Raw genomic sequence first — 25,035 nt, 5'->3', positions numbered from 1 at the left:
ATTCTAGTTGCAGAGTTGACATGCAAAATGCCAAATTGAAAGGCTATAGATGTTCAAAAATGGGATGAAGTCCAGGTCAGCTAATAGAATTCATATCACGTTTTATCAGATAAACTTGGCTGTACATGGCATTTTGGAGTCCTCTAAGCATATTTAGAGAGTTCCAAGTTGGATGCCTCATGGTGCTGTGGTATTTTCAGCAGGCATTATCAGTGACCTGAAATAAGATAACAATAAAAATAGTAGCATTTATAGCACTCATTGTGTACCAGCACCATACAGGGTCTTTTATTTATAATTCTTTTAAAACCTGAAAAATTAATATTATTTGCCCTTTGTTGCATGTGAGAAGAATACCTAGAGCAGTTAACTGACTGCAGATGATTAGTTAGTGATAAAGCTAGAATTAGAACTTAGGTTTCCATGTCTTCAAGAAAAACACATGCTTTCTGTCATTACCTTCAGATGAAACCTGTGTAGTTAGGGAAAGGCTAAGCTGTAACACAGTAACCCCAGTACACAGTGGGTTAAATAATATGGGATCTTATTTCTCTTTTACATAAGTCCTGTTGTAGGTGGATGGCCTGGGAAGGCTGGGCAGCTCTGAGAGGTCATTCAGGGACCTAGGTTCTTCCTTTATTGTTGCTCCACCATCTCTTAGAATGTTTTCCTCATCTACATAGTCAGTTTCTTGCCAACAACATGTCCATGCTCTAACCCTTGGGAAGGGAGAAAGAAACTGATTGGAAGGCAAGCAATTTACTGTGAAGAAAGTGACCAGAAGTTGTACACATCATTTCTTACCCACACACCATTAGATAACCGTAGTTACATGGGCACACCTAGCTGCAAGAGAGTCTGGGGAATGTGTTTCTGGTGGATTGGATGTGTGTTCTGCTAAAACTCAGGGTGGAGGTGTGTGTACGAGTGCGTGTGTTTGTCCTAATACTAAATAGAAAGAAAGAATGGATTTTTGGAGATATTTAACAGTTGCTGATATATACCCTTCCATAAAGTTGAAAACATATCCTTCTTTCTTTAGAAAAAAGTGAAGGCACTTGAAAATTTAATCTGACAAGGCATGACCCAGTCACGCCTACCCACTGAGTTGGTGCTAATGCTAATGTGAGATGAGACTTTGGGGCAATGGCCTGGACCGAGTGAATCAGGCATTGAGCATTGCTCCTTGCTGATCTTGCTTGGGGGAAGGTCTCAGGAAATTCTGACCTTGGCCAGGCTTGTCAGGAGCTGGTCCCTGATCACTCTCCACAAATACTTGGATCATCACTTAGTACTCAGGATCACTCCAGGTTGAGAACTTTCTTTGGAATTCCTACTGTCCCTGGAAAATTCTTTGCTCTTTAAATTCTAGAGTTAGGATGGTAGGATTAATTTAGGAAAATGGTGCTGAAAGTTGTCTGGATGTTCTGCTCACTTCATTTCTGCTACTTTTTCAGTGAAGACAAAGGAATTAAACAATTCCAGTGTCACTCTCTAGCTATGGGCGCTCTTTAATGATGGAATGACCTGGAATCCTTTCTGGGGACAAACATGTGCCTGAGGTTGGGGTCACCACATTTCCCACTCACACCCCTTCCTTTTGTACTCTTTTCTTCAGCTGTACTGCATGAACAAAAAACGTTTGGTTTCAAGAAACCTGAGTTTGTTTTGTGCCACTTTTTCTTTTCATAAATTGTTACCTCTCCTAAACCCCACTGCCTCTACCCTCAGTTCCCACACACCTCCCTGCAATATCTAACCAACTTCTTATCCATTAAATCTCATTGCAACCTCACTTCCTCTGGGGTGCCTTCCCTCACTCCCTGGTCTGATTCAAGGGCTTCTTGCCTGTGATCCCAACAACCTTTGTACTTCTCTCTCTCTTTGTAGTGTGGAGCAGTTGTTGAAAACTGAGTTTGAGTCAGGGCTTTGCCTCTTTACTGGCTGTACAACTTGGCAAGTTTCTTCCTCTTGCCAAATCTCAGTTTATCGGTAAAGTGTGATAGTAAAGTACCTGTATTATAGGACTGCTCTGAGGATCCAGTGAGATATTGCCTATAAGTTGCTTGGCACAGTCTCTGGCACATGGAAGGCACTCAGTAAACATTTCGCTGCCTGGCATCTGAAATCCATTCTCATATTTGGAAGATTCCCTCAGGATGAGTCCTGGAAGGATTGCATCCACCTGTGTCCACTTTCAAAGCTGAAAGGCCAGCTGCTGCTTTCCCCTCCCCATTGGGACCCAGGGCTTGAGCACAGCTTATCGGATGCCCCAGCCTGATAGTCAGTGTTGCATCTCCCTGCACTACCTGAGGGGTTTATCCTGTTCAACTTGGCAGCAGCAAGAACAGCCTGTTCTCCAGAGTAGCCACGGAAACAGGACCAGCCACGGTGTCCTCACCAGATCTTCCCTGTGGTGGGATTTTGGCTGTGGTCCTATTGTGTGACCTCTCTTAGTTCCTGCCCATTTTTGGCATCTTGTCCTCCAAGCTTTCCAGAAATTCTGTGAGGAGTATTTTCCCTCCAATAAATTTCTTTTCTGCTTAAGTAAACCAGAGTTGGTGTCTGATGCTTACAACCAGGAGCTTGATCAGCAGAGTTAACTTTTATTATTATTGTTGTGTTGTTATTGCCCTCATCACAGTGTATTGCAGTCACTGAGTTACCTTCCTCCCTCCTGGACTGTGAACCCAGCTGTTGAACAGTCCACAGCACAGCACTGAGCTCCGAATATACTTACTGAATGAGTGTATGACATCTAATGATGGATGGGAAATGAATGATTGAATGAGTAGATGAATGAAATATTTGTCAGTGCTTATGATGATTCTCATTGCACCTAATTTGGAGTTGAGGTAACCTGCAGGATGGTGACATGAGCAGAGCTCAGATAATGCACTGTCACTTCTACTATATATTTTAATATTAGAAGGCCTAAATGACCTGCCTTTTCAGGCTGAAAAAAATGTATTGAACACAGATAGTTGTGGGGGCTCCCAGGTTGACACACTTCTTACATTCTGGGTGCAAGACATCCTTACAGCATCCTGATTGTAGCAGGGGCTCCCCAGGAATGACCCTAACCAGGTGTCTGATGTTTTGCCCCTTGTAATGTGTGTAAATGCACATTCCTTTACTTAATTCTCACAAAAGTGCTGACTGATAGGTACTGCTATCCCCATTTTACAGATGAGGAAACAGTTTCAAAGAGGATAAGTAGCTTATAGAAGGTGACTCACCCAGGAAATAGCAGAGGTATGTCTCAAATTAGGCCCTAATCTCCAAATACTATGCTCTCGCTGTTTTACCTCTCCACCCGGGGAGTAGTAAACTGTCAATGAGGTTTATTTACTGAGGGTGCTTTTTTAAATGAGGAAGTTAAATTATTCTCATTAGAGGCACTAATCACATTATCTTGGGCACTCTGTTGGCAACGTACCAGGAGGATTTACATATGTCACAGCCTTGGAGCTATGCTTGATGTTTTGGAACTTATTCTGATCATTGGAAAACCACAGAAGATTGTGGTACATATTATGATTTGCAATGTTAATCAACCAAACCAAACTAATTTTCAGTGGTAATAAACCAAGAAGCCTTGGCCAAGAATCCATATGGATTTTGTAGGACACTTCCCCAAGATGTGTCTGAATATTTGTCTCCCTCTCGTATTGGCTCAAAGTGCCCCTATTTTATTTCTGATATTAGCCATGCTCACATCTCTGTGTCCCTTGTGGGGAACATGAAGATTCTGGATCCCATCATGCCTGATAATAATGGGCTTATATCACAGTGGAGCTGTTTGCAGACAGGAAGTTCTTCAGAACTGTCTCCATTTTCTTTCATAGCCTTGGGCTGGTGGGCAACCTGAGAGGAGGTATAAATAGCCAAGGATGTTTTAAGGAGAATTGTTGGATGAAATCGTACACCTCCAAAGTGTATAATTCCTTGACATTGATAATGCTATTTTGATTAACAGGAAGCATTTACTTTGGCTCTTGGCTCATTTGTTTTTGGCAGAAGAACAAGACGGATGGCATTTTACAGATTCCATTTTACATTTTGTTGAGGAAAGTATAAACTTTTTTTTTTTTTAAGTTTATTTTTGGCTGTGTTGGGTCTTTGTTGCTGTGCACGGGCTTCCTCTAGTTGTGGCGAGTGGGGGCTACTCTTCATTGTGGTGTGGGGGCTTCTCATTACGGTGGCTTCTCTTGTTGCGGAGCACGGGCTCTAGGGCACGTGGGCTTCAGTAGTTGTGGTGCACGGGCTCAGTAGTTGTGGCTTGCGGGCTCTAGAGCACAGGCTCAGTAGTTGTGGCACACGGGCTTAGTTGCTCCACGGCATGTGAGAACTTCCCAGACCAGGGATCGAACCCATGTCCCCTGCATTGCGAGGCGGATTCTTAACCACTGTGCCACCAGGGAAGTCCCAAAAGTATAAACTTTTTAATAGGGTAAATGACAGTTTTGTTCATTCACTTTGTCATCATTTGAATGTATTTAAATATTCTTCATAACACCTTCCACTATGTGATAGTATCACGTGGATGTATTTGTTTATCTATTTATCATCTGTCTCTTACATCTAGAAGTGAACTCCGAAAGAGCAGAGCCCTTCTCTTTTCTGTTTAACACAGGTTCGCAGCACCTAGGGCAGTCCCTGGCACCTGGTAGGGACTTGATAAATATTGGTTGAATGAATGAACTAATGAAGTAAAGTAAATTATTGAATGGGGCTGGGATCTTAATACTCAATCTCAGTATACTGGTAGAAATATGTTGAAAGAAATACTAAAAAAAGACTGAGAAAATGACGGAAAGTTGATTAAATGAGCAAAATTTATTCTAATTCTGTCATCATCTTCATCAGAGCCATGTTTCCTTATCTGTAAATTGGGAATAATGGTATTTGCCTGGCAGGTTTTGGGGAGGATTAAAGTTAATTCATGTACATGTGGGTGGCATGTAGCTAGGTGCTCAATGAATATTAATAGAGAGTTAACAGTAGCGGCACAAGAAAGTAAGAGGAGTATCAATCCTCCAAAGACTGAAAATGACATTTTTAAGGGAATTCTGCTTCCAAGCCTCAAATTTTATTTTAATTTATATTTGCATGTTTCTTCATAGTTTTCAGAGCTCTTTTTCCATACTTTATTTCACCAAATTCTCACTCCATAATCTCACCTAGTGGTTACAGTTAGTCCTGTTTCACAGATGGGAGTCAGAGGTTGGGCCTGGATTTAAGTTTGGAGATACCCAAACTTTCCCTTCAGGAGCTTCCCGAGCAAGCTTTTCCTCTGTTCATGGATCCCTCCTCTTGCCTGCCTAGCCAGGCTTGCCTTTCCAGTCAACTGTTGTGTCATTTTTGTGGAATTCAGACCAGCAGCCCCTTGAGGGCAGGGACTGTCTTTATTGTTTTATTTGCAAAATCCCAGATGCAGTTTGATTGCTTATGTGTTTATTAGCAACAGGGGTTATACAAAGACATTGTGTACCTGGTTTGTTTATGTTCTGTTTAAGCAAATATAGTCACTTTTATTTTCTTCTCTCCCCCCCCAACTCCCTGCCCCCTTCTTCTTGCAATCTGAACACCCTCTGTGTCAACCAGTGGGCTCTGTGGGAAAGGAAATCAGGTAGGATGGGAATGTCTGCTCCCTGTTCCCCTGTCTCTTGTCTCTCCCCTGGCTTTTGCCTGTCTTCCCTGCATCTCAGTTACAAAACACCAGATTTAAGCCTAGCCTCCTACATGTACAATCATCAGAAAGACAATGCTGTTGATTATAGATTGAAAATGCAAATAGCTGGGAGTAGAGAACCTTCAGGCTGAAAGAGAGCAAAGGAGACCAAAAGATGGAACTCCCTCCCTTCTCAGTTTAACCAGTGATAGATGAAGGTCGTGTCCTGCTGTTCCCTCTCTAGCTTGCTGGACTGATGGTCATTCTTATCATTCCTGGACACTTGTGGTGAGTTGCAGCTCATTCAGGAAGAGAGTTCAGGATGGTAGTTAAGGGTGTGTTTTTTAGAGTTTTTTTAGAATTTGTTTGAGAGAATAGTATGTACAGAAAATACAGAGTGTGGAAGATACACGGGCTATGTGATATCAGATGAATGGTCAGACGAAGCTAAAACTACAAAGACAGGGAGTCTCTTCCTTCAAACTATATAATCTAAGATTGTAAATTGCACTGAGCTAAAGAAATTACATGTCATAGATTATTTCCCCAAGTGATTCAAGAGTAAATTCTAGGTATTATACATAGATGCTTAGATAAAACTCATTTGATGACAGGAGAGCATTTAGAAACAAAACCCAAAATAAGTTCCTGGTAGAGTCAGGAAGATAGTATATAGGTATGTTTCAAAAAGTGAAGCACTTTGTCAAGAGACTTAGTAGTGACTGAGGAAAATTATAGTATTATCACACAATAATCAAAGGAGGGAATTCACATAATAGGAAGGATCATTTGTAAGAGTTATGATTTTTATTGGAGTATAAGCCCTTTACAGTGTTGTGTTAGTTTCTGCTGTACAACGAAGTGAATCAGCTATATGTATATATGTATCCCCTCCCTCTTGGGCCTCCCTCCCATCCCCGCCCCCCCCATTCCACCCATCTAGGTCATCATAGAACACCAAGCTGAGTTCCCTGTGCTATACCACATGTTCCCACTAGCTATCTATTTTACACGTGGTAGTGTTAGATCATTTGTAAGAGTTATTGATATGGAGGTAACACCCAGAGGTACCACTGCTATAAAGTAGCTTCAGTCAAAAATTCTTGCTATCAGCATCTTTCATAAGCAAAGAAGTGCTAAAACAGCTCTCCCGTTATCCATAAGGGAAATTTCTATTAACAGAATATTAGTGCTGGGAAAGGACCATCGTGATCTGAAACTATCAGAAGCCTTCTGAATATTTCAACTGGGAGAGCCTTAAGAGAATATTTAGTTCAATACCTTGTTTTACACCTGAGCAAACTGAGATTCAGAGAGTATGGGTTTTAAAGCCAGAGAGACTTGGGTTCAAATCCTCAGTCTCTAAGCTGATGATACTTTTTCTCAGTATTTCCAGCTAAACCTCTTTTTCCTCTACCACTGGGATAAAACACCTTCCTCTTAAGTTCTACTGAGGGTTAAATTGAACTCAATTCTTAAATCCTTCAGAGCAGAGTCTGTGCATACTAGACTCCCAGTGAGGAATAGATATTCTTATCTCATAGGGCTAAGCAGTCCATTAAAAAAAATAGTTTTCATTGTCAGAATATTTTTTGAGGCATAAAAATACTTATCCCTTTTGATCTACTAGTCTGTAAAATGGGGATAATGGTATTTTGTCTAAAGAATGAAAAAGCTGTAAGCGTTAAGAAGTTTGTGGCACTACTGTTTGTAATAACATTTTGGAAATTCATTAAAAAGCCTTAGAGAATGAATTAAGTAAATTATTATCTGTCTACTCTGAGGAATATTATATATCCATAATAACAGTAACTGTAAAAATCGTGAAGCATGTTGAATAAAACTTACAATATAATGTTACGTTTAACATGATGAATCAAAAATTACATTTAAATTATGATTATGAAAATGAAAATATAAATATGTTTATGCACGTGGGCAAGAATTGGTAGGCAAAACAGAAAAATGAAAAGGACATTTTGGTGACTGATGAAATTCTGAGTATTTGTTTTTTGTTTTTCTTTTTGCGGTACGCGGGCCTCTCACTGTTGCGGCTTCTCCCATTGCGGAGCACAGGCTCTGGACGCGCAGGCTCAGCGGCCATGGCTCACGGGCCTAGCCGCGCCGCGGCATGTGGGATCTTCCCGGACCGGGGCACGAACCCGTGTCCCCTGCATCGGCAGGTGGACTCTCAACCACTGTGCCACCAGGGGAGCCCTGTGTTTTCATTTTAATTTTCATTACCGTCACTCTAGGGTTATTTATGTAAAAATTAGTCACATAAAATTTTTTGTGAAGAAAGAAAATCTTTCTCTTCTCTTTAATAAGGTGGTGGGTGACCTCTGACTGAAACTTCATCCTTCACTGCCTGAAGAGCCACTTTATATTTTATGCTCTGCAGGACATTGTCTAAATCAGTGGAACCTTAACCACAAGATCACTTTGGTTGCTGGAAAATGAATTGAAAGTTGGCATTGTTGGGAAGATCTAGAGCAGAAATTCTCTGATGTCTTGTGTTTTCTTTGCTTCTGAGTAAGAAACAAGCAAAGAAAAACAAGGATGAGTTAGCAAAGTCCAGTTTTATAGGAGACATGCCTTTGATCACAAAGTCTTCCCTCCTGCATGGACAAGTTATTACAGGGCGGGTGACTGGGGTGGTGAGAGGACTTGATACTACGTCACACGAGGACTGGTTGAAAGAACTGGGTCAATCAACTGCAAAATGCTTGCTGCCTTAATATTTTTGAAGGCAGTTCAGGCGGAAGAGAAACTAGACTTGTTCTGCTCAGCCTCAGAATGAAGAGTAGAATGTATCAAGTGACAGAGTTCACCTCAACATAAGGAAGAATTTATTAGTCAGAGATGTCCCAAAGTAGGATGGTTCAACTCAGGTGGCGAGCTCACTGTTCTTGGAGGTATTGCTAGTGGAGTCTAAAGACTCTAGTGTGTTCATAGCATTTGCTAAGGAAGGTAGGAGACAGCTTTTGAGGTACCTTCCACCTTAAGATTCTGTGACTCCTCCTGGAGCTCTGTTCCTAGCAAGTCTCAGGGATCCACCCTCATCTCCTTTCTTGTCTCTCACCCTGAGGCACTCAAGGGAATTATTCCCTGTCACCATGTCTTGATATCACCATTTCCAAAATAGGGAAGTTTATGAGTATTAACTGTCTCAATTTACTGTAGGGATTAATGAGTGTTAGTAAAGTAGAATTGTCAAGAGATTAAATTCCCTTTGGGACAAATATTATAATCTGGCTGCAATTTACATGAATCACTGTAGGAGAAAGAGCTACAGATGACAAAATATTCTGACTCAGTATAACTAATATTTATTTTACAAACTCATTCATTCATGATATATTTATTGAGATCATATAGACACTAGGAATTTTCTCTAACATATATGGCATACATATATGATACTGTATAATGCACAAAAAATAATATAAGCACAATTGTTTTTTCTCACAAAACTTCCTGACTTTATCAGAATTATTCTAAATCTCTTCTTATTCCTATTTTCTCCCCTCTCACCTCTAATTCATAGTCTGTTTTTAGTAGTTTATTTTAGGCTACATTTTCAGAGGGATTCTTGGATATGTTCAGCCATTGGAAAAGAATATTAAAGATGATGAGTTTGCTTTTCACTAAGTGGACAGTGACTGTAGGGATTTTTCCACTTTTCCAGATTATGCTAATTTATGCACATAGTTTACAATAAGAGAACATGAAACTAACAAAGACAGGAAGAAGATTGTAGCTCTTGTGGTTACAGTGAGGCAGCCCTTTCTAAGTTGTGCACAGGAAGCAACCTTAAAGAGAGGTTTACTGAGTAATGGGTGGATATTCAAGGTAACTCAGGCCAGGAACTCTTCTTTCCTTCTAAACAGCGGAAAGTTATTAATAGGGCTCCATATTGGAGAAAAACTGGTCTTTCTACCATGTATTTAAAGGACGAATAGGAAAGAGCATAACTGAGCTCAGTTAATAGATAGTAAGTACAGATGTGACTGGGAGATTGAGAGCTGTCTGTGTCAGCAACTTACCAAGGGGAGTGGTAGTGGGAAGGGTCAGCCTCAGGTGCAGGTGATATGAGGTGTGTTGTCTATAGAGAATTTAAAGACAATAATAAAAAGAATTAAAAGTTGTTTTGCATTTTATTATCACATGCATTTGCAGTTTTCAACGTCAGTGATACAACACACCTTGAGAAAATCTTTTGTTCTAAGTTTTAAACAGTGACTAGGGTAACTTAATAATATACATGTAAGCTTCACAGTAGCACATTTTTGTGTCTTATCCTTTGTCTTCTACATTAATTAAAAAGACTCTGAGTTATGTAATTTGTGCTTAGTATGCATGGACTCAGCTACATGTGTTGGCTTTGAGAGTAAGTTCATAATGGTTTGGAATTTTTACTGCTCATCTCATATGTGCTTTGTGTCTCCAATACCTGTAGTGCACCTATTCCTGTGTTTAAATGGAAGATCTGAGATAAATAGCACAGTGATTGTGAAGACAAAGAAACAGAATTTAAGTCATATTGTGCTTAAAATTTAAAACAGTCAGACCACATATGAACTGTGAGATGTAATCTTTTTGGTTAGTGGATGCAAGTTTTAGTGTATATGTGAAATATCCTACTGACCTTGAATAATATGTTTAAAATTGAAATTTATTCATGTTTTGAATCAATTATTTAAAAATAATACTTACTGGAAATAATTTTGTTGTATAAAAGTAGAAATTTTAAAAAAGGTTCTGTTTCAGATGTTAAATTTTTAGGTCCACCACTGGTGTTTAGAGTTGAACAGCTTTCGGTCAAGTACTTTGAGTTACTGAATCGTTCTACACCTTAGCTTTTTCATGAATGAAATAAGCACCTCCTTTGTAGAGTTACTGTGAAAGTAAATGGGATAATGCTTATAAATACCTAGGGCAATACCATGAACATAGTAAATGCTCAATAAATGACAGTTTAATAATAATACTAGAGGAGCCCATGAGAAGATGGCAGTGTGGGAAGACATGGAGTTAGCATCTCCCTACAACTAGGGCACCTGCCAGCTGCTGGTGGGGGACTCTGACGCCCAAGGAGATGGGAGGAACCCCAAAGTGAACCGGTAGAATGTAGGGGGACTGAGCAGGGAGGAGAAGTGGAGGCCAGACAGGATCGGTGCCTCTGAGGCTGGGGAGATCAGGAGAGGCAGATGGGAGGGACTCTCCAGGAAGAGCAGGAGAGGAGCGGATGGCAATTGCCTGGCCCACTCGAGTAGGGGAGCCTGCTGAGCTCCCAAGTTGGTACCACCCCTCCAAAGCCCCATCCAGGCCGAGTGGGTCCTGGGGGCAGAGGAGGGAGGCTGGGGAGATCAGGAGAGGCAGGTGGCAGGGGCCCTCCAGGAGGAGCAGGAGAGGAGAGGAGGGCGTTTGCCCCACCCACTCAAGCCTAGGAAGCCTGATGGGCTCCCAGGTGAGGTCCCTTGCTCTCTGAGACCAGAGGTGGGGGGCATGCCTGGGCCCCTTCTGTTCCTTGAGCCTAAGCCGCCTCCCACACAGCCCTCAGGGCCTGTGGGTTCTAAGCATTGGCCCCACCCACTTCCCAAACCTCACCCTTGCTTAGGCCCCGCCCTCCACAGCCAAGGCCTTTCCCCTCATTTTTTTTCTTTATTTTTTCTTTTCCCTTCTCCTCTTTTTTACTATTGTACTGAAGTACCTTCTGGTTGTTATTCATCTATATTTTTATTTTTATATTCTTTCTAACATAGCTGATAGTTTCCTAGTCTAATTTTATTTTTTACTTTGTTATTGTCCTCTCTTTTTTTTTTCTTTTTGCCACCCCACATGGCTCGCGGGATATTGGTTCACAAGCCCGGGGTTGGGCCAAAGCTCCTGCGGTGGGAGCTCTGAGTCCTAACCACTGGACTAACAGAGAACCTCAGACCCCAGGGAATATTCATCGGAGTGAGGTCTCATGGAGTTCCTCATTTCAGCACCAAGACCCAGCTCTACCCAATAGCCTACAAACTCCAGTGTTGGAAGCCTCAGGGCAAACAACCAGTAAGACAGGAACACAATCCCACTCATAAAAAAAAAAAAAGAGATGGCAAAAACATATGTCACAGACGAAGGAGCAAGGTAAAAACCTACAAGACCAAATAACTGAAGAGGAAATAGGCAATCTACCAATCTACCTGAAAAACAATTCAGAGTAATGATAGTAAAGATGATCCAGAATCTCAGAAATAGAATGGAGGCATGGATTGAGAAAATACAAGAAGTGTTTAACAAAGATCTAGAAGAACTAAAGAACAAACGAAGATGAACAACACAATAACTGAAATGAAAAATACACTAGAAGGAATCAATAACAGAATAACTGAGGCAGAAGAATGAATAAGTGAGCTGGAAGACAAAATGATGGAAATAACTGCCAAGGAGCAGAATAAAGAAAAAAGAATGAAAAGAATTGAAGACAATCTCAGAGACCTCTGGGACAATACTAAACACACCAACATTCGAATTATAGGGGTCCCAGAAGAAGAAGAGAAAAAGAAATGGTTTGAGAAAATATTTGAAGAGATTACAGTTGAAAACTTCCCTAATATGGGAAAGGAAATAGTCACCCAAGTCCAGGAAGCACAGAGAGTCCCATATAGGATAAACCCTAGGAAAAACATACCAAGACACATACTAATCCAACTAACAAAAATTAAATTCAAAGAAAAAATATTAAAAGCAGCAAGGGAAGGACAAAAAATAACATACAAAGGAATCCCCATAAGGTTAACAGCTGATCTTTCAGCACAAACTCTGCAGGCCAGAAGGGAGTGGCAGGATATACTTAAAGTGATGAAAGAGAAAAACCTACAACCAAGATTACTCAACCTAGCAAGGATCTCATTCAGATTTGGTGGAGAAGTCAAAAGTTTTTCAGACAAGCAAAAGCTAAGAGAATTCAGCACCACAAAACCAGCTTTACAATAAATGCTAAAGAAACTTCTCCAAGCGGGAAACACAAGAGAAGAAAAAGACCCACAAAAACAAACCCAAAACAATTAAGAAAATGGTAATAGGAACCATACATATTGATAATAACCTTGAATGTAAATGGATTAAATGCCCGAAACAAAAGGCACAGACTGGCTGAATGGTTACAGAAACAAGACCCATGTATATGCTGTCTACAAGGGACCACTTCAGACCTAGGGACACATACAGACTGAAAGGGAAGGGATGGAAAAAGATGTTCTATGCAACCGGAAATCAAAAGAAACCTGGAGTAGTAACACTCATATCAGATAAAATAGACTTTAAAATAAAGGCTGTTGTAAGAGATAAGGAGGGAAACTACATAATGACCAAAGGATCAACCCAAGAAGAAGATATAACAAGTATAAATGTTTATGCACCCAACATAGGAGCACCTCAATACATAAGGCAAATGCTAACAACCGTGAAAGGAGAAATCAACAGTAACACAGTAATAGTAGGGGACTTTAACACCCCACTTACACCAATGGACAGATCATCCAAACAGAAAATAAATAAGGAAACACAAGCTTTAAATGACACAATAGACCAGATAGATCTGATTGATATTTATAGAACATTCCACCCCAAAGTGGCAGAATACACTTTCTTCTCAAGTGCACAAGGAACATTCTCCAGGATAGATCACATCTTGGGTCACAAATCAAGCCTTGGAAAATTTAAGGAAATTGAAATCATATCAAGCATCTTTTCTGACCACAACGCTATGAGATTGGAAATCAATTACAGGAAAAAACTGTAACGAACACAAATACATGGAGGCTAAACAATACGTTACTAAATAACCAAGAGATCACTGAAGAAATCAAAGAAGAAATTAAAAAATACATAGAAACAAATGACAACGAAAACACGATGACACAAAACCTATGGGACACAGCAAAAGCAGTTCTAAGAGAGAAGTTTATAGCAATTCAATTTCACCTCAAGAAGCAAGAAAAATCTCAAACAATCTAACCCTACACTTAAAACAACTAGAGAAAGAAGAACAAAGAAAACCCAAAGTGAGCAGAAGGAAAGAATCATAAAGATCAGAGCAGAAATAAATGAAATAGAAACAAAGAAAACAGTAGCAAAGATCAATAAAACTAAAAGCTGGTTCTTGAGAAGATAAACAAAATTGATAAACCCTTAGCCAGACTCATCAAGAAAAAAAGGGAGAGGACACAAATCAATAAAATTAGAAAAGAAAAAGGAGAAATCACAACTGACACTGCAGAAATACAAAGGATTATAAGAGACAACTACAGACAACTGTATGCCAGTAAAATGCACAACCACGAAGAAATGGACAAATTCTTGGAAAGGTACAATTTTCCAAGACTGAACCAGGAAGAATTACAAAATATAAACAGAACTATCACATGCAATGAAATTGAAACCGTAATGAAAAGTCTTCCAACAAAAAGCCAGAATCAGATGGCTTCACAGGTGAATTCTATCAAACGTTTGGAGAAGAGTTAACACTGATACTTCTCAAACTCTTCCAAAAAATTGCAGAGGGAGAAACACTCCCAAATTCATTCTACAAAGCCACCATCACCCTGACACCAAAACCAGAAAAAGACATCGCAAAAAAAGAAAATTATGGATCAATATCACTGATGAACATAGATGCAAAAATCCTGAACAGAATACTAGCAAACAGAGTCTAACAGCACATAACAAGGATCACACACCATGATCAAGTGAGATTTATCCCAGGGATACAAGGATTCTTCAGTATACACAAATCAATCAGTGTGATGCACCACATTAACAAATTAAGGAATAAAAACCATATGATCATCTCAGTAGATGCAGAAAAAGCTTTTGACAGAAATTCAACACCCATTTATGATAAAAACTCTCCAGAAAATGGGCATAGAGGGAACCTACCTCAACATAATAAAGGCCATATATGAGAAACCCACAGCAAGCATCATACTCAATGGTGAAAAACTGAAAGCATTTCCACTATGATCAGGAACAAGACAAGGATGTCCACTCTCACCTCTTATTCCACATAGTTTTAGAAGTCCTAGCCACAGCAATCAGAGAAAAAAAAGTAATATAAATTGGAAAAGAAGAAATAAAACTGTCACAGTTTGCTGATGACATGATACTATACATAGAAAATCCTAAAGATGCCACCAGAAAACTAGTAGAACTAATCAATTTGGTAAGGTTGCAGGATACAAAATTAATGCACAGAAATCTCCGGCATTCTTATACACCAACAATGAAAAATCAGAAGAGAAATTAAGGAAACACTCCCATTTACCATTGCAATGAAAAGAATAAAATGCCTAGGAATAAACCTGCATAAGGAGGTGATCTACTACCTAACTTGTAGTCAGAAAACCATAAAACTGATGAAAGAAATCAAAGATGACATAAACAGAGGGAGAAATATACCATGTTCTTGGATTGCAAGAATCAATATTGTGAAAGTGACTATACTACCCAAAGCAATCTACAGATTCAGTGCAATCCCTATGATACTACCAATTGCATTCTTCACAGAATTAGAACAAAAATTTTACAATTCGCATGGAAACACAAACCCTGAATAGCCAAAGCAATCTTGAGAAAGAAAAACTGATTTGGAGGAATCAGGGTCCCCGACTGCAAACTATACCACAAAGCTGCAGCAATCAAGACAGTATGGTATTGGCACAAAAACAGAAATATAGATCAGTGGTACAGCATAGAATGCCCAGAGGTAAACCCACGCACATATGGTCACCTAATTTATGACAAAGGAGGCAAGAACATACAATGGAGTAAAGACAGCCTCTTCAGTAAGTGGTGCTGGGAAAACTGGACAGCTACATGTAAAAGAATGAAATTAGAACACTACCTAACACCATACACAAAAATAAACTCACAATGGATTAAAGACTTAAATGTAAGACCAGACACTATAAAACTCTTAGAGGAAAACATAGGAAAACCACTCTGACATAAACCACAGCAAGATCTTTTTTGACCCACCTCGTAGAGTAACGGAAATAAAAATAAACAAGTGGGACTTAATTAAACTTAAAAGCTTTTGCACAGCAAAGGAAACCATGAACAAGACACAAAGATAACCCTCAGAATGGGAGAAAATATTTGCAAATGAATCAATGGACAAAGGATTAATCTCCAAAATATATGAACAGCTCATGGAGCTCAATATCAAAAAAACAAACAATCCGTTTAAAAAATGGGTGGAAGACCTAAATAGACATTTCACCAAGGAAGGCATACAGATGGCCAAGAGGCACATGAAAAGATGCTCAACATCACTAATTATTAAAGAAGGGAAAATCAAGACTACAGTGAGGTATCACCCCACACTGGTCAGAATGGCCATCATCAAAAAATCTACAAACAACAAGTGCTGGAGAGGGTGTAGAGAAAAGGGAACCCTCTTGCACTGTTGGTGGGAATGTAAATTGATACAGCCACTATGGAGAACAGTATGGAGGTTCTTTAAGAAAGTAAAAATAGAACTACCATACAACCCAGCAATCCCACTACTGGGCATATACCCTGAGAAAACCATAATTCAAAAAGAGTCATGTACCACAATGTTCATTGCAGCACTATTTACAGCAGCCAGGACATGGAAGCAACCTAAGTGTCCATCGACAGACGAATGGATAAAGAAGATGTGGCACATATATACAATGGAATATTACTCAGCCATAAAAAGAAATGAAATTGAGTTATTTGTAGTGAGGTGGATGAACCTAGAGTCTGTCATACAGAGGGAAGTACGTCAGAAAGAGAAAAACAAATACCGTATGCTAATGCATATATATGGAATCTAAAAAAAGAAAAAAAAGGTACTGATGAACCTAGTTGCAGGGAAGGAATAAAGAGGTAGACATAGAGAATGGACTTGAGGCATGGGTGGGAGGATGAAGCTGGGGCGAAGTGAGAGTAGCATTGACATATATATACTACTGAATGTTAAATAGTTGGCTGGTGGGAAGTAGCAGCATAGCACAGTGAGATCATCTCGGTGCTTTGTTATGACCTAGAGAGATGGGACAGGGAGGATGGGAGGGAGGCTGAAGAGGGAGGGGATATGGGGACATGTGTATATATATGGCTGATTCGCTTTGTTGTGCAACAGATAACAACACAGTATTGTGAAGCAATTATATTCCAATAAAGATCTATTAAAAAAAATGAATAATACTAGAAATAGTTGTTGAATCTTATGAAATACATTGCAGACAGAATTTATATTTTAAAGAGATTCAAGCTGAGATCCAAGCGGTTAGACACATTGGGAATTCTCTAGAAATTGTATACTATCCTTGTTACAAGAAAGTGATTAGTCTCAATCATTCATTCACTTAAAAACCTTTTTCTGGGGGAGGAGAAGGTGCAGGCACTATTTTAGGTGATGTGTGTAATAGCAAGTAAGACAGACAAGGAGACTGCTAGAAGAATTCTAGTGGAATGAAAAGGCCCTTTAGGGACCACTCCCTGAACTTCGTAGACCCAAGCCCCATTCATGGTCAACAATGTGGTGCCCAAAGTGGGGGAGTAAGTAGAATTCCATATCAGCAGTGTGGTTTATTTGAAAGAGCATGAACTGTGCAATCAAACTGTGTTGAATTCCAGCTTCTCTGTGCACAAGCTGTGTGACCTGGGGTAGGTCATTTCACATCTCTGTGATTCAGGTTCCTCATCTCTAAAATGGTGATGATAATGCTTGCCTCACAGGGTTGTTGTGAGAAATAAATGCAAAAACAAAGATAAAGGGTATAGTATTACCCCTGGCACATAGGGATGGTCAACCAATGTTAGTTCTCTTTTCCTTCTCCCCTTACCAAATTGTGCTGATTAGAACCTAGCTCTGGTAGATGCATCATTCTTTATACATACAAGTGTACATACATGTGATCACATCATGTCTTGGAAGACCACAGCTGGAAGGACATTGACTGATGTTTAAGGCAAATTAGTCAGGGTTTACATTGGCTATTTGTTCTAGTAATGAGGGCATACTTGAAAGCATGCCTACTGATAGCATGTAGGCCCCTCTGTATTTAACAGAGCAACCACCTATTCCTCCCGAATTGTAGACCTGTATACTTACCCACCTGATGTCTAGACTAAGTACCTGTTTGTTTCTTTCAAAGTACACATGTGGACTTCTTAGGCCAAATCTATTACATGAGGAGTAGGTCAGCTTTAAATACTTTAAATCATTGTTACATTCTTTACCACCTTGTGGAGAAAATTAGGAAGAACAAACTAAGAGCTTTAGCTTTTATTGACTTTTTCTTAAACTTTCACTCCACTGGAAGGAATTGCTTATGGGAGAAAATCTATGTCCATATAGACTAAAGCTCATATAGACTCTAAACCTTAATACTACCATTTAAGTCAGCAGAGACAATTGCAGTCTCCTGAGGGAGGAGATGATTTTCAGTGGGGTAAGTGATAAATCCTGCTGCCCAATTTTTATAAACTTGTATGGTAATAATGTGACATCCCCTTTGGATGAGATAGGCATATGTTTTCTACCTCCCTAGACAGAGAGAATACCAATATGCTGACCTCATCATGATTTTTATTGTTTCAAACTAAGAATACCTCCACAGACAAACTGTTGGTGTCATCTAATGGCTGCCAGAAGGAAGTCGTCTAAGATCAACTATTCCAAAACCAATTTACTGAGTTTTAGTAAAAGTCCTCTGACATTTAACTAGCTTAGAGTTAAGAATCCTATGTGGTTGTCATCTTATTTGTTTACCTTCCCTTACATTTTGCAATTAGTTTATCTTGGAGGGTTCACCAGGTTATGACAGTTCTTAATATCTAATGCATGGAGGCTGTATTGATTCTTCTACGGTTTTAGTTGGCATTTAGAAACAACAACTTAAAATTTTTTTCAGGCTAAAATGAGTGTAGCCATGCATATGATGTAGAACTTTGGGGTCTTGATCCTTAATTGTCTGTGCACTGGACAGAACACATGAATATAGAAAACTTGAACTTGTAACAGGTGTCTGCCTTTATTTCCCTCTGGCTAGTAGTGGGTTGTTCCTTAATCCGAGGATAATTCTGTTTGAGCAGATGCCAATTCCCAGTGGCATAGTCTTATGGTTTCCCTTATCCACTCTCCTAGTCTTCCTGGAAGTAATATAATCTCCTTGAGTTTTAGGCAGATATGAGGCTGTCCAGGTATAGATTCCATTCCCCAGTCTTCCTTGCAAGTTGGTGTGTCCATGTCACTAAATGATCAAACAACTGATGTGTACAACTTTTAGATTACATTTTTACAAGGAAGCTGTTTGCCTTTTACTCTCTTTCTTTCCTTTGACTCTAAGATGGCAACAACCAGAGCAGCTGTCTTAGACTGAAAGGAAGCTGCTTATTAAGGATGGTAGAGGTACACTGCCAGCCTGAGTCCCTAGATGACCTTGTGGAGCAGAGCTTCCCACCTGTCTTGAGCAACCCTCCTATACCTGCACTGTTACACGAGTGAGAAATAAACTTTAGTTTTATCCAGGTTACTGTATTTTGGGGTCTCCTTATTACAGCAGCTTAACTTATACCTTTTCCAGGTCATTTGACTGATAAATCATATGGAACTTTCAATAGTTCCACAGCATTGACTGTGTTCTGGATGCTGGTCACTTTCAATTCACTATTACTTAATACTTATTAGAAGTTTTCACGTGAGAAGTAAAATTCACAGAGCCCAACATAAGAAGGGTGTGCTGTTAAATGATTCCTCCAGAATCTCCAGATGTCTTTTTGGATTAAGAGAGACCATCAGAGAATTGCACACCTGGGCTGTCTTGATTTGGCTCCTTGGAGAATTGCTCCATGGATCTGAACCTTGGCCTTGTGCCATCAGCCCACACTGAGGAATGCTAGCAAACAACCCAGTGAGCCCCACTGCTGCATGTCCTGGAGGATGTGATTGAGGATGTGGTTTGCTACTCTTTGTGAGGACCCAAGGGAAAAGTTTCTTTCAGACCTTGTACCAGGAATAGTCGTGCTTCTGAGCAACTGGCTTGTTTTGTTTTTGTGGACACTCTAAATTGTGTAACTGTCTGTGTCTTTCAAAGCCACTTCATATCCTTTGGGAACAAGATGGTATAAAATGAAGCTATTCAGAGTCAAGACCAAAGCTCCCTATTTAACTCATTATATTGCTTTTGGAAAAGTCACTTCACTTGGTTTTCCTTTTTTGCTTGTACGTTAGAGATAATGAGTTTTTCCTGTGAATAGAATATAATTAATATTTAGAAAGCACTTAGAGTTCCCTCAACACAAGTCATTATGGAAACTACTAATATTTAACTTCTATAAATCTCTGCTATTTTGTAATTCCCTCTCTTTTAATGTTCTTCTTGAACTTTGCTTGCTCATTCATTTATTCAGCAAATTTGAGGACATAGTGTTGCACCAAACACCTTGGAAGAATACAATTTAATAAGCTTGGATCCTGGCTCTCAAGTAGCATGAGGAGTTGAGGATGTGTTTTCCATTAAATTCAAGAATTAAATAACAAATAAATAAATGAATAAATATCTTATTTATAAAGTTTTGTGGTTGCAATGAGGAGAAGGAATAGGGAACAATGGGAGAGAATAATGATAGTTCTAGAGATGGATATGGGAGGCACCTCTAAGAAGGCAACATTCAAGTGGAGATCTGGAGAATAAAAAGGCACAACTCTACAAAGAGTGGAGGAAAGAAGTCTTAAGGCAAAATAGGGTTGGCATGGTAATGGATCTGAATGCAGAGTGGTATGACAGTTAGTAAGCAAGGGGAAAAGGGGGAGTTTGGAGAGAAGATCAGGGACCATATCATTTAGGGCCTAGAAAGCCAGAGCATGGAACCTGATCTTCTCTTGCCTGTCATAGGATCCCCCTTGAAGCACTTTATGGGCCTGAGTGGAGAGGTATGGATGATGTTTTAAGGAAAAATAATTGTTTGTTTTTCTAGTGGGAGATAATCTCAACATAATAAAGGAAATGTTGAGGTGAGGTAAGCACTGGGGTCAAGATAAAGGAGCACAGAGGAGGGGTTCTTTGGGTTTCCTCAGCCTAGGTGTTGAACAAGACTTCCTGAAGTATATGGTGGCTGAGCTGAGTTGCTGAGGAATGAGTAAGAGTTAGCCGGAGGAAGGGAAGGAAGGATGAATTAGACAGTGAACTGCATGACCGAATGTACAGAGGCATGTGACAGCACAGTGTGGATGCTGTTGTATTTAAGCATCAGGTAAAACACAGCAGGAGAGGAGATGAAGTTGGAGAGGAGGCTAAGAATTGGATCATGGAGAACCTTGAGTGCTTGATGCTTTCTTCTCCATTGCATGGCTGATAGGTGGTAGGAAGCTGGTTTCCATCTAATCATTTTAGGAAGATTACTTGGGAAAATATATTATGGTAATCTCTTTAACAAAAACTTACTTTTCCCCCCCATGCTTTCTTTGAAGTAAGGGCCCTTGGAGTACCGATGGCCATGAGTGACTCTTCTGCCACCTGAGCTAAAGCATTTGGGAGAAGGTTAGTCATTCTCGTCCTTGCCTGTACCTTGTCAGCTCCTGTCACCCCTGTTTCTTTCCCTAGCTCTTGTCTTCTCTAGACTTCTGCAGGGAGAGTTACTGGTGGGTGTCAGTTCCACTTCTTAATATATCTAGAAGTGCTTAGTAAAATGTTCTACAGATTTGAGATATTGTTATTAATGCTAATAGCATTAGATTTAGAGTCATGGGCTGGTCCTGGGTCCTCTACTTTGTAGGTGAGTGATCTTGAGAAGCTTACTTAACTTTTTGAAGCTGTTTCCTCACATGTATAAAGGGAGAAGTACCTACCTTCTTGAGTTTTTGTGAGGATTAAATGAAAAATTGAATATATGTAAAGCGCTTATTCACTGCCTGCTTAATAAATTGTAGGTGCTGTTGTTGTTTATGCTAGGAAAATAATAATCAAAAGGGAAAGTAAATTTAAAGTTTTTTTCTTCCATTGAGCATGGAAGGCTAGGAGATAGAGAAGCTACTGAAAAAAATGAGGTAATTGATCTTGGCCAAGCTACTTATTTCTTCATTTAAACAGTGGGGACTCCAATTTCCCATTTGTGTAATTCATTGCATATTTAAAAGGAATAGATGTGATTATAGATGCAAAATTTCCTTGAAAACTTAGAGTTTTCTTTACAATGTTGGTCTGGATCTTCCAAGAAAAAGATGCCAGATTTTATTAGGGGAAATACTTGTGAGAGAAAACAGGGTGGGACTGGAGAAGATGGCAGAGCTGGTAGAACATGATGGAGGTCTGACCTGAGGGAATGAGAGAGGTAGTGATGTTGAGTGGAAGCATCTTAGATGGCTATGACATCCAAGGAAACTTTGGCAGGGGAGATAACCTTGAACCAAAGTCAACCAATAGAGGAGTCCTTGAATGTCCTATCTTTCAGGAATGGAACACCCAAACTGTTCCTGTTGAGCTCAGTAATCGGCTGGGAAGAGCTCGTGGGATGTGTGGCCTCATCACAAAGAAGTGATAGATTTCAGAGCAGCAGCTGGGGCATTGGTCACTTTTGCTCCCTGTAGTTGTACATTCTCATGGCCACCACATTTACCATGATGAAAAATCTGTTTTTTTAACAGGAGAATATACTGCTTGTAACTAAAATTATTTATTCTGATTCCCTTTGATATGTAAAAGAACTCTTTCCAGAAATTCCAATGCAGCCATTCTTCCAGTGAATGTCAACAAATAGTGTGCAGTGCTCTAATGAGCTAAAGGAATTTGTGAGCATGGGCTCTGCTTCATCTAAGTGGATCCGTGAAAGAGCTAATGGGGATGGGGCTAGTGTTCTCCCTTAGAGCTAGTACCTTTTCTTTCTTGATATAAAATAGAATTTATTAATAATGACCTCTGCATCCATTGACTTTTTAAAGAGAAATGAAAAGTACTCTGTCTTTCAGCAGTTACTTGTGCTTGTAAAGCATTTCACATTTTACACTTGCATATATGTTTTCTTACATGATTGTCACAAAAATCTTGAGGAATGAGAACTCCCATTTTAGAGGGATCGAAGTGAGGGTCAGAAAGGTCAACAATGTGTCCAAGGCACAGGGATCATAAGTGGCTAAGTGGGGACTTGAACTCATGTCGTAATATTTCTAGGTTTCATCACTGCTGCACAGAGTTTGCACGCACCTTTAATTTAATAAAAAAGAAACGTTCTGAATCTTTATCATTGCTCCCAGTTTGAATGTCCTCACTTTGTAAATAATGGAGAAAGCTGGAGAGGATCCATAGGAGAGCATTAGACATTTTAAAATGGACCCTCAGAGGAGCTTTAAAAGGAGGTGGAGTCACTCACTTTGGAAAAAAGAAAGCTGAGGATTGACTTCATTACTCGCTTTACAGAGGTAAAGGGTTATTATGAGGTAGAGATGGACAAATTGCTCATCTCTAGAAACATCATGATGTCAGGAAAAATGGCTTAATGTGGAGGCAGAAGAAATTTCTGAGTTGTCAGGGTAATTAAACAAATAAACCACCAAGACCATGGGGAAAGGCTTGGACAGATATACAGAAAAGAGCAAATACAATTGTCTGGGTGGTTTCCTACCTGCTTACATGGAGGAGGGAAGCAACTGGGGACTTCCTGCCCTCTGTACCATGTGGGAGCTGTAATTCTTTGACCTTAGAACACAGACTTCTGAATCTGTTTGTTAGCATCATAATGTGGTGACTTGAATCATGTGAGAAGCATGACACAGCTCATTTGGCCCTTATGTTGGTAGTACAAAACTCTCGCTGTCATTTTGTCTATTCATTCATGTAACAAATATTTAGTGAGTGCCTACTATTTTCCAGGCACTATTCTAGGTGCTAAGGATCTATATAGTGGTGGGTAGACAAGGTCTCTACCTCTACAGATCTTATATCTTAATGAGTGGAGGAAGACAATTTACAAGTAAATAAATAAATAACAAAGCCAGATAGTGATAAGTGCTGTGGAAACAATCAAACAGTGTCATATGATAGAAAGAGACTCAGGCTACTTTGGACTCAGTGGTGCAAGAAAGTCTCTGTAAAGAGGTGCCATTTAATCTGAGACCTTGGAAAGGAGAAGGACTCAACCCTGGAAAGATTTAGAGGAAGAGCATTCCAGGCAGATATAGCATCAGTGTAAGGTAATGTTCAGGCTGAGCCTTAAAGCTAGAGATACAGTGGAGAGAGCACAGCAGGGAGAGGGATAACCAATTGCAAAGATATTTTGACGAAGGATTGCAAAGCACTTTCTAGGAATGGTGACTGGTGCTATTTGGCTGGAGGTAGAGCTGGTGTAGATTCATGGTGCTCAAACTTGAATGTGCTTCAGAATCACCAGGAGGCCTTGTTAGCCCAGACTGCTGGGCCCCACCCCCAGAGCTTCTGATTCAGTTGGTTTGCTTTGAAGCTTGCACATTTCTTATAAGTCCCCAGGCAATGCTGACACTGCTGGTCCAGGGACCATGCTTTGAGAACCACTGGTAAGATTACCATTTTGCAGAAAATTAATTTACTAATGTTAATAAGAGAAACTAACATTTGCCAAAACTTCACTGTAGTCAGGTACTGCATAGGCTCTTATGGAATCCATATAACAGCCCAATGAAATAGCAGTTATGACTACCCCATTTTACAGTTGTGAAGATAAGCACAGAGAGATCAAATAATATATTGACACTCATAAGGCTTTTTCACAGTGGAAGAAAGTGGCAGAATTGGGAGTGAACCATGACCTTGGAATTCCAGAGCTCTTCACCACCATACTGTAATTCACCTACAAAACCCAGTGAGGTGGAAAGGCAGCAGCTGTCTGGGTAGTTTAATCAATATGGAATGAAGGAATCATAAAAGAAAAATGCAGCAAGGGTGTATTGGATCCAGTTGGTTCCCTACTCAGCATGCCTTCCCTTTTGCTCTTTCCTAAGAGAATCCTGATTTTATTCAGAGACCACCTTCCCAGCTCTGGGGTTAAAACTTAATTATTCTGAGTCTAGGTCTGTCAGCACACGGCATTTTCCTGGCGGCTGTTATTGGTTCTAGGGAGAATGTGTGTCCTAAATTGATCACATTAGACTAAATGGAAGCCTTATATAGTCATCCCTCAGTATCTTTGGGGGATGGGTTCCAGGACTGCCACAGATACCAAAATCCAGAGATGCTCATATCCGTTATATAAAATGGTATAGTATTTTTGTATAATCTACCCATATCCTCCTATATACTTTAAATCATCTCTAGTTACTTATAATACCTAACACAATGTACATGCTCTGTAAATAGTTTTAAATACAATTA

At 39.8% G+C, this 25,035-nt stretch overlaps 2 long non-coding RNA genes across 3 annotated transcripts in view; one reads left to right on the top strand and one right to left on the bottom strand.

The window, feature by feature from the left end:
• On the bottom strand, positions 1-23,519 carry LOC125964656 (uncharacterized). Of its 2 annotated transcripts, none has more exons than XR_007477890.1 (5): positions 23,315-23,519; positions 10,391-10,573; positions 9,721-9,779; positions 3,719-3,867; positions 1-217 (listed from the first exon to the last, which is right to left on the bottom strand). It is a non-coding gene; the product is annotated as an uncharacterized LOC125964656 (long non-coding RNA). The 2 variants fall into 2 exon arrangements; XR_007477889.1 differs by lacking the exon at positions 23,315-23,519 and adding an exon at positions 21,142-21,202.
• Positions 1-25,035, top strand: part of LOC117201930 (uncharacterized) — a 452,276-nt gene that overhangs the window by 4,116 nt on the left and 423,125 nt on the right. The gene's annotated exons all lie outside the window — the stretch shown is intronic.

This window comes from Orcinus orca, chromosome 6, assembly GCF_937001465.1.
Source record: "Orcinus orca chromosome 6, mOrcOrc1.1, whole genome shotgun sequence".
NCBI classification, from domain to species: Eukaryota; Metazoa; Chordata; class Mammalia; order Artiodactyla; family Delphinidae; genus Orcinus; species Orcinus orca.
Note: the sequence above shows the minus strand (reverse complement) of the source record. Positions and strands in the feature narration are given on the sequence as shown.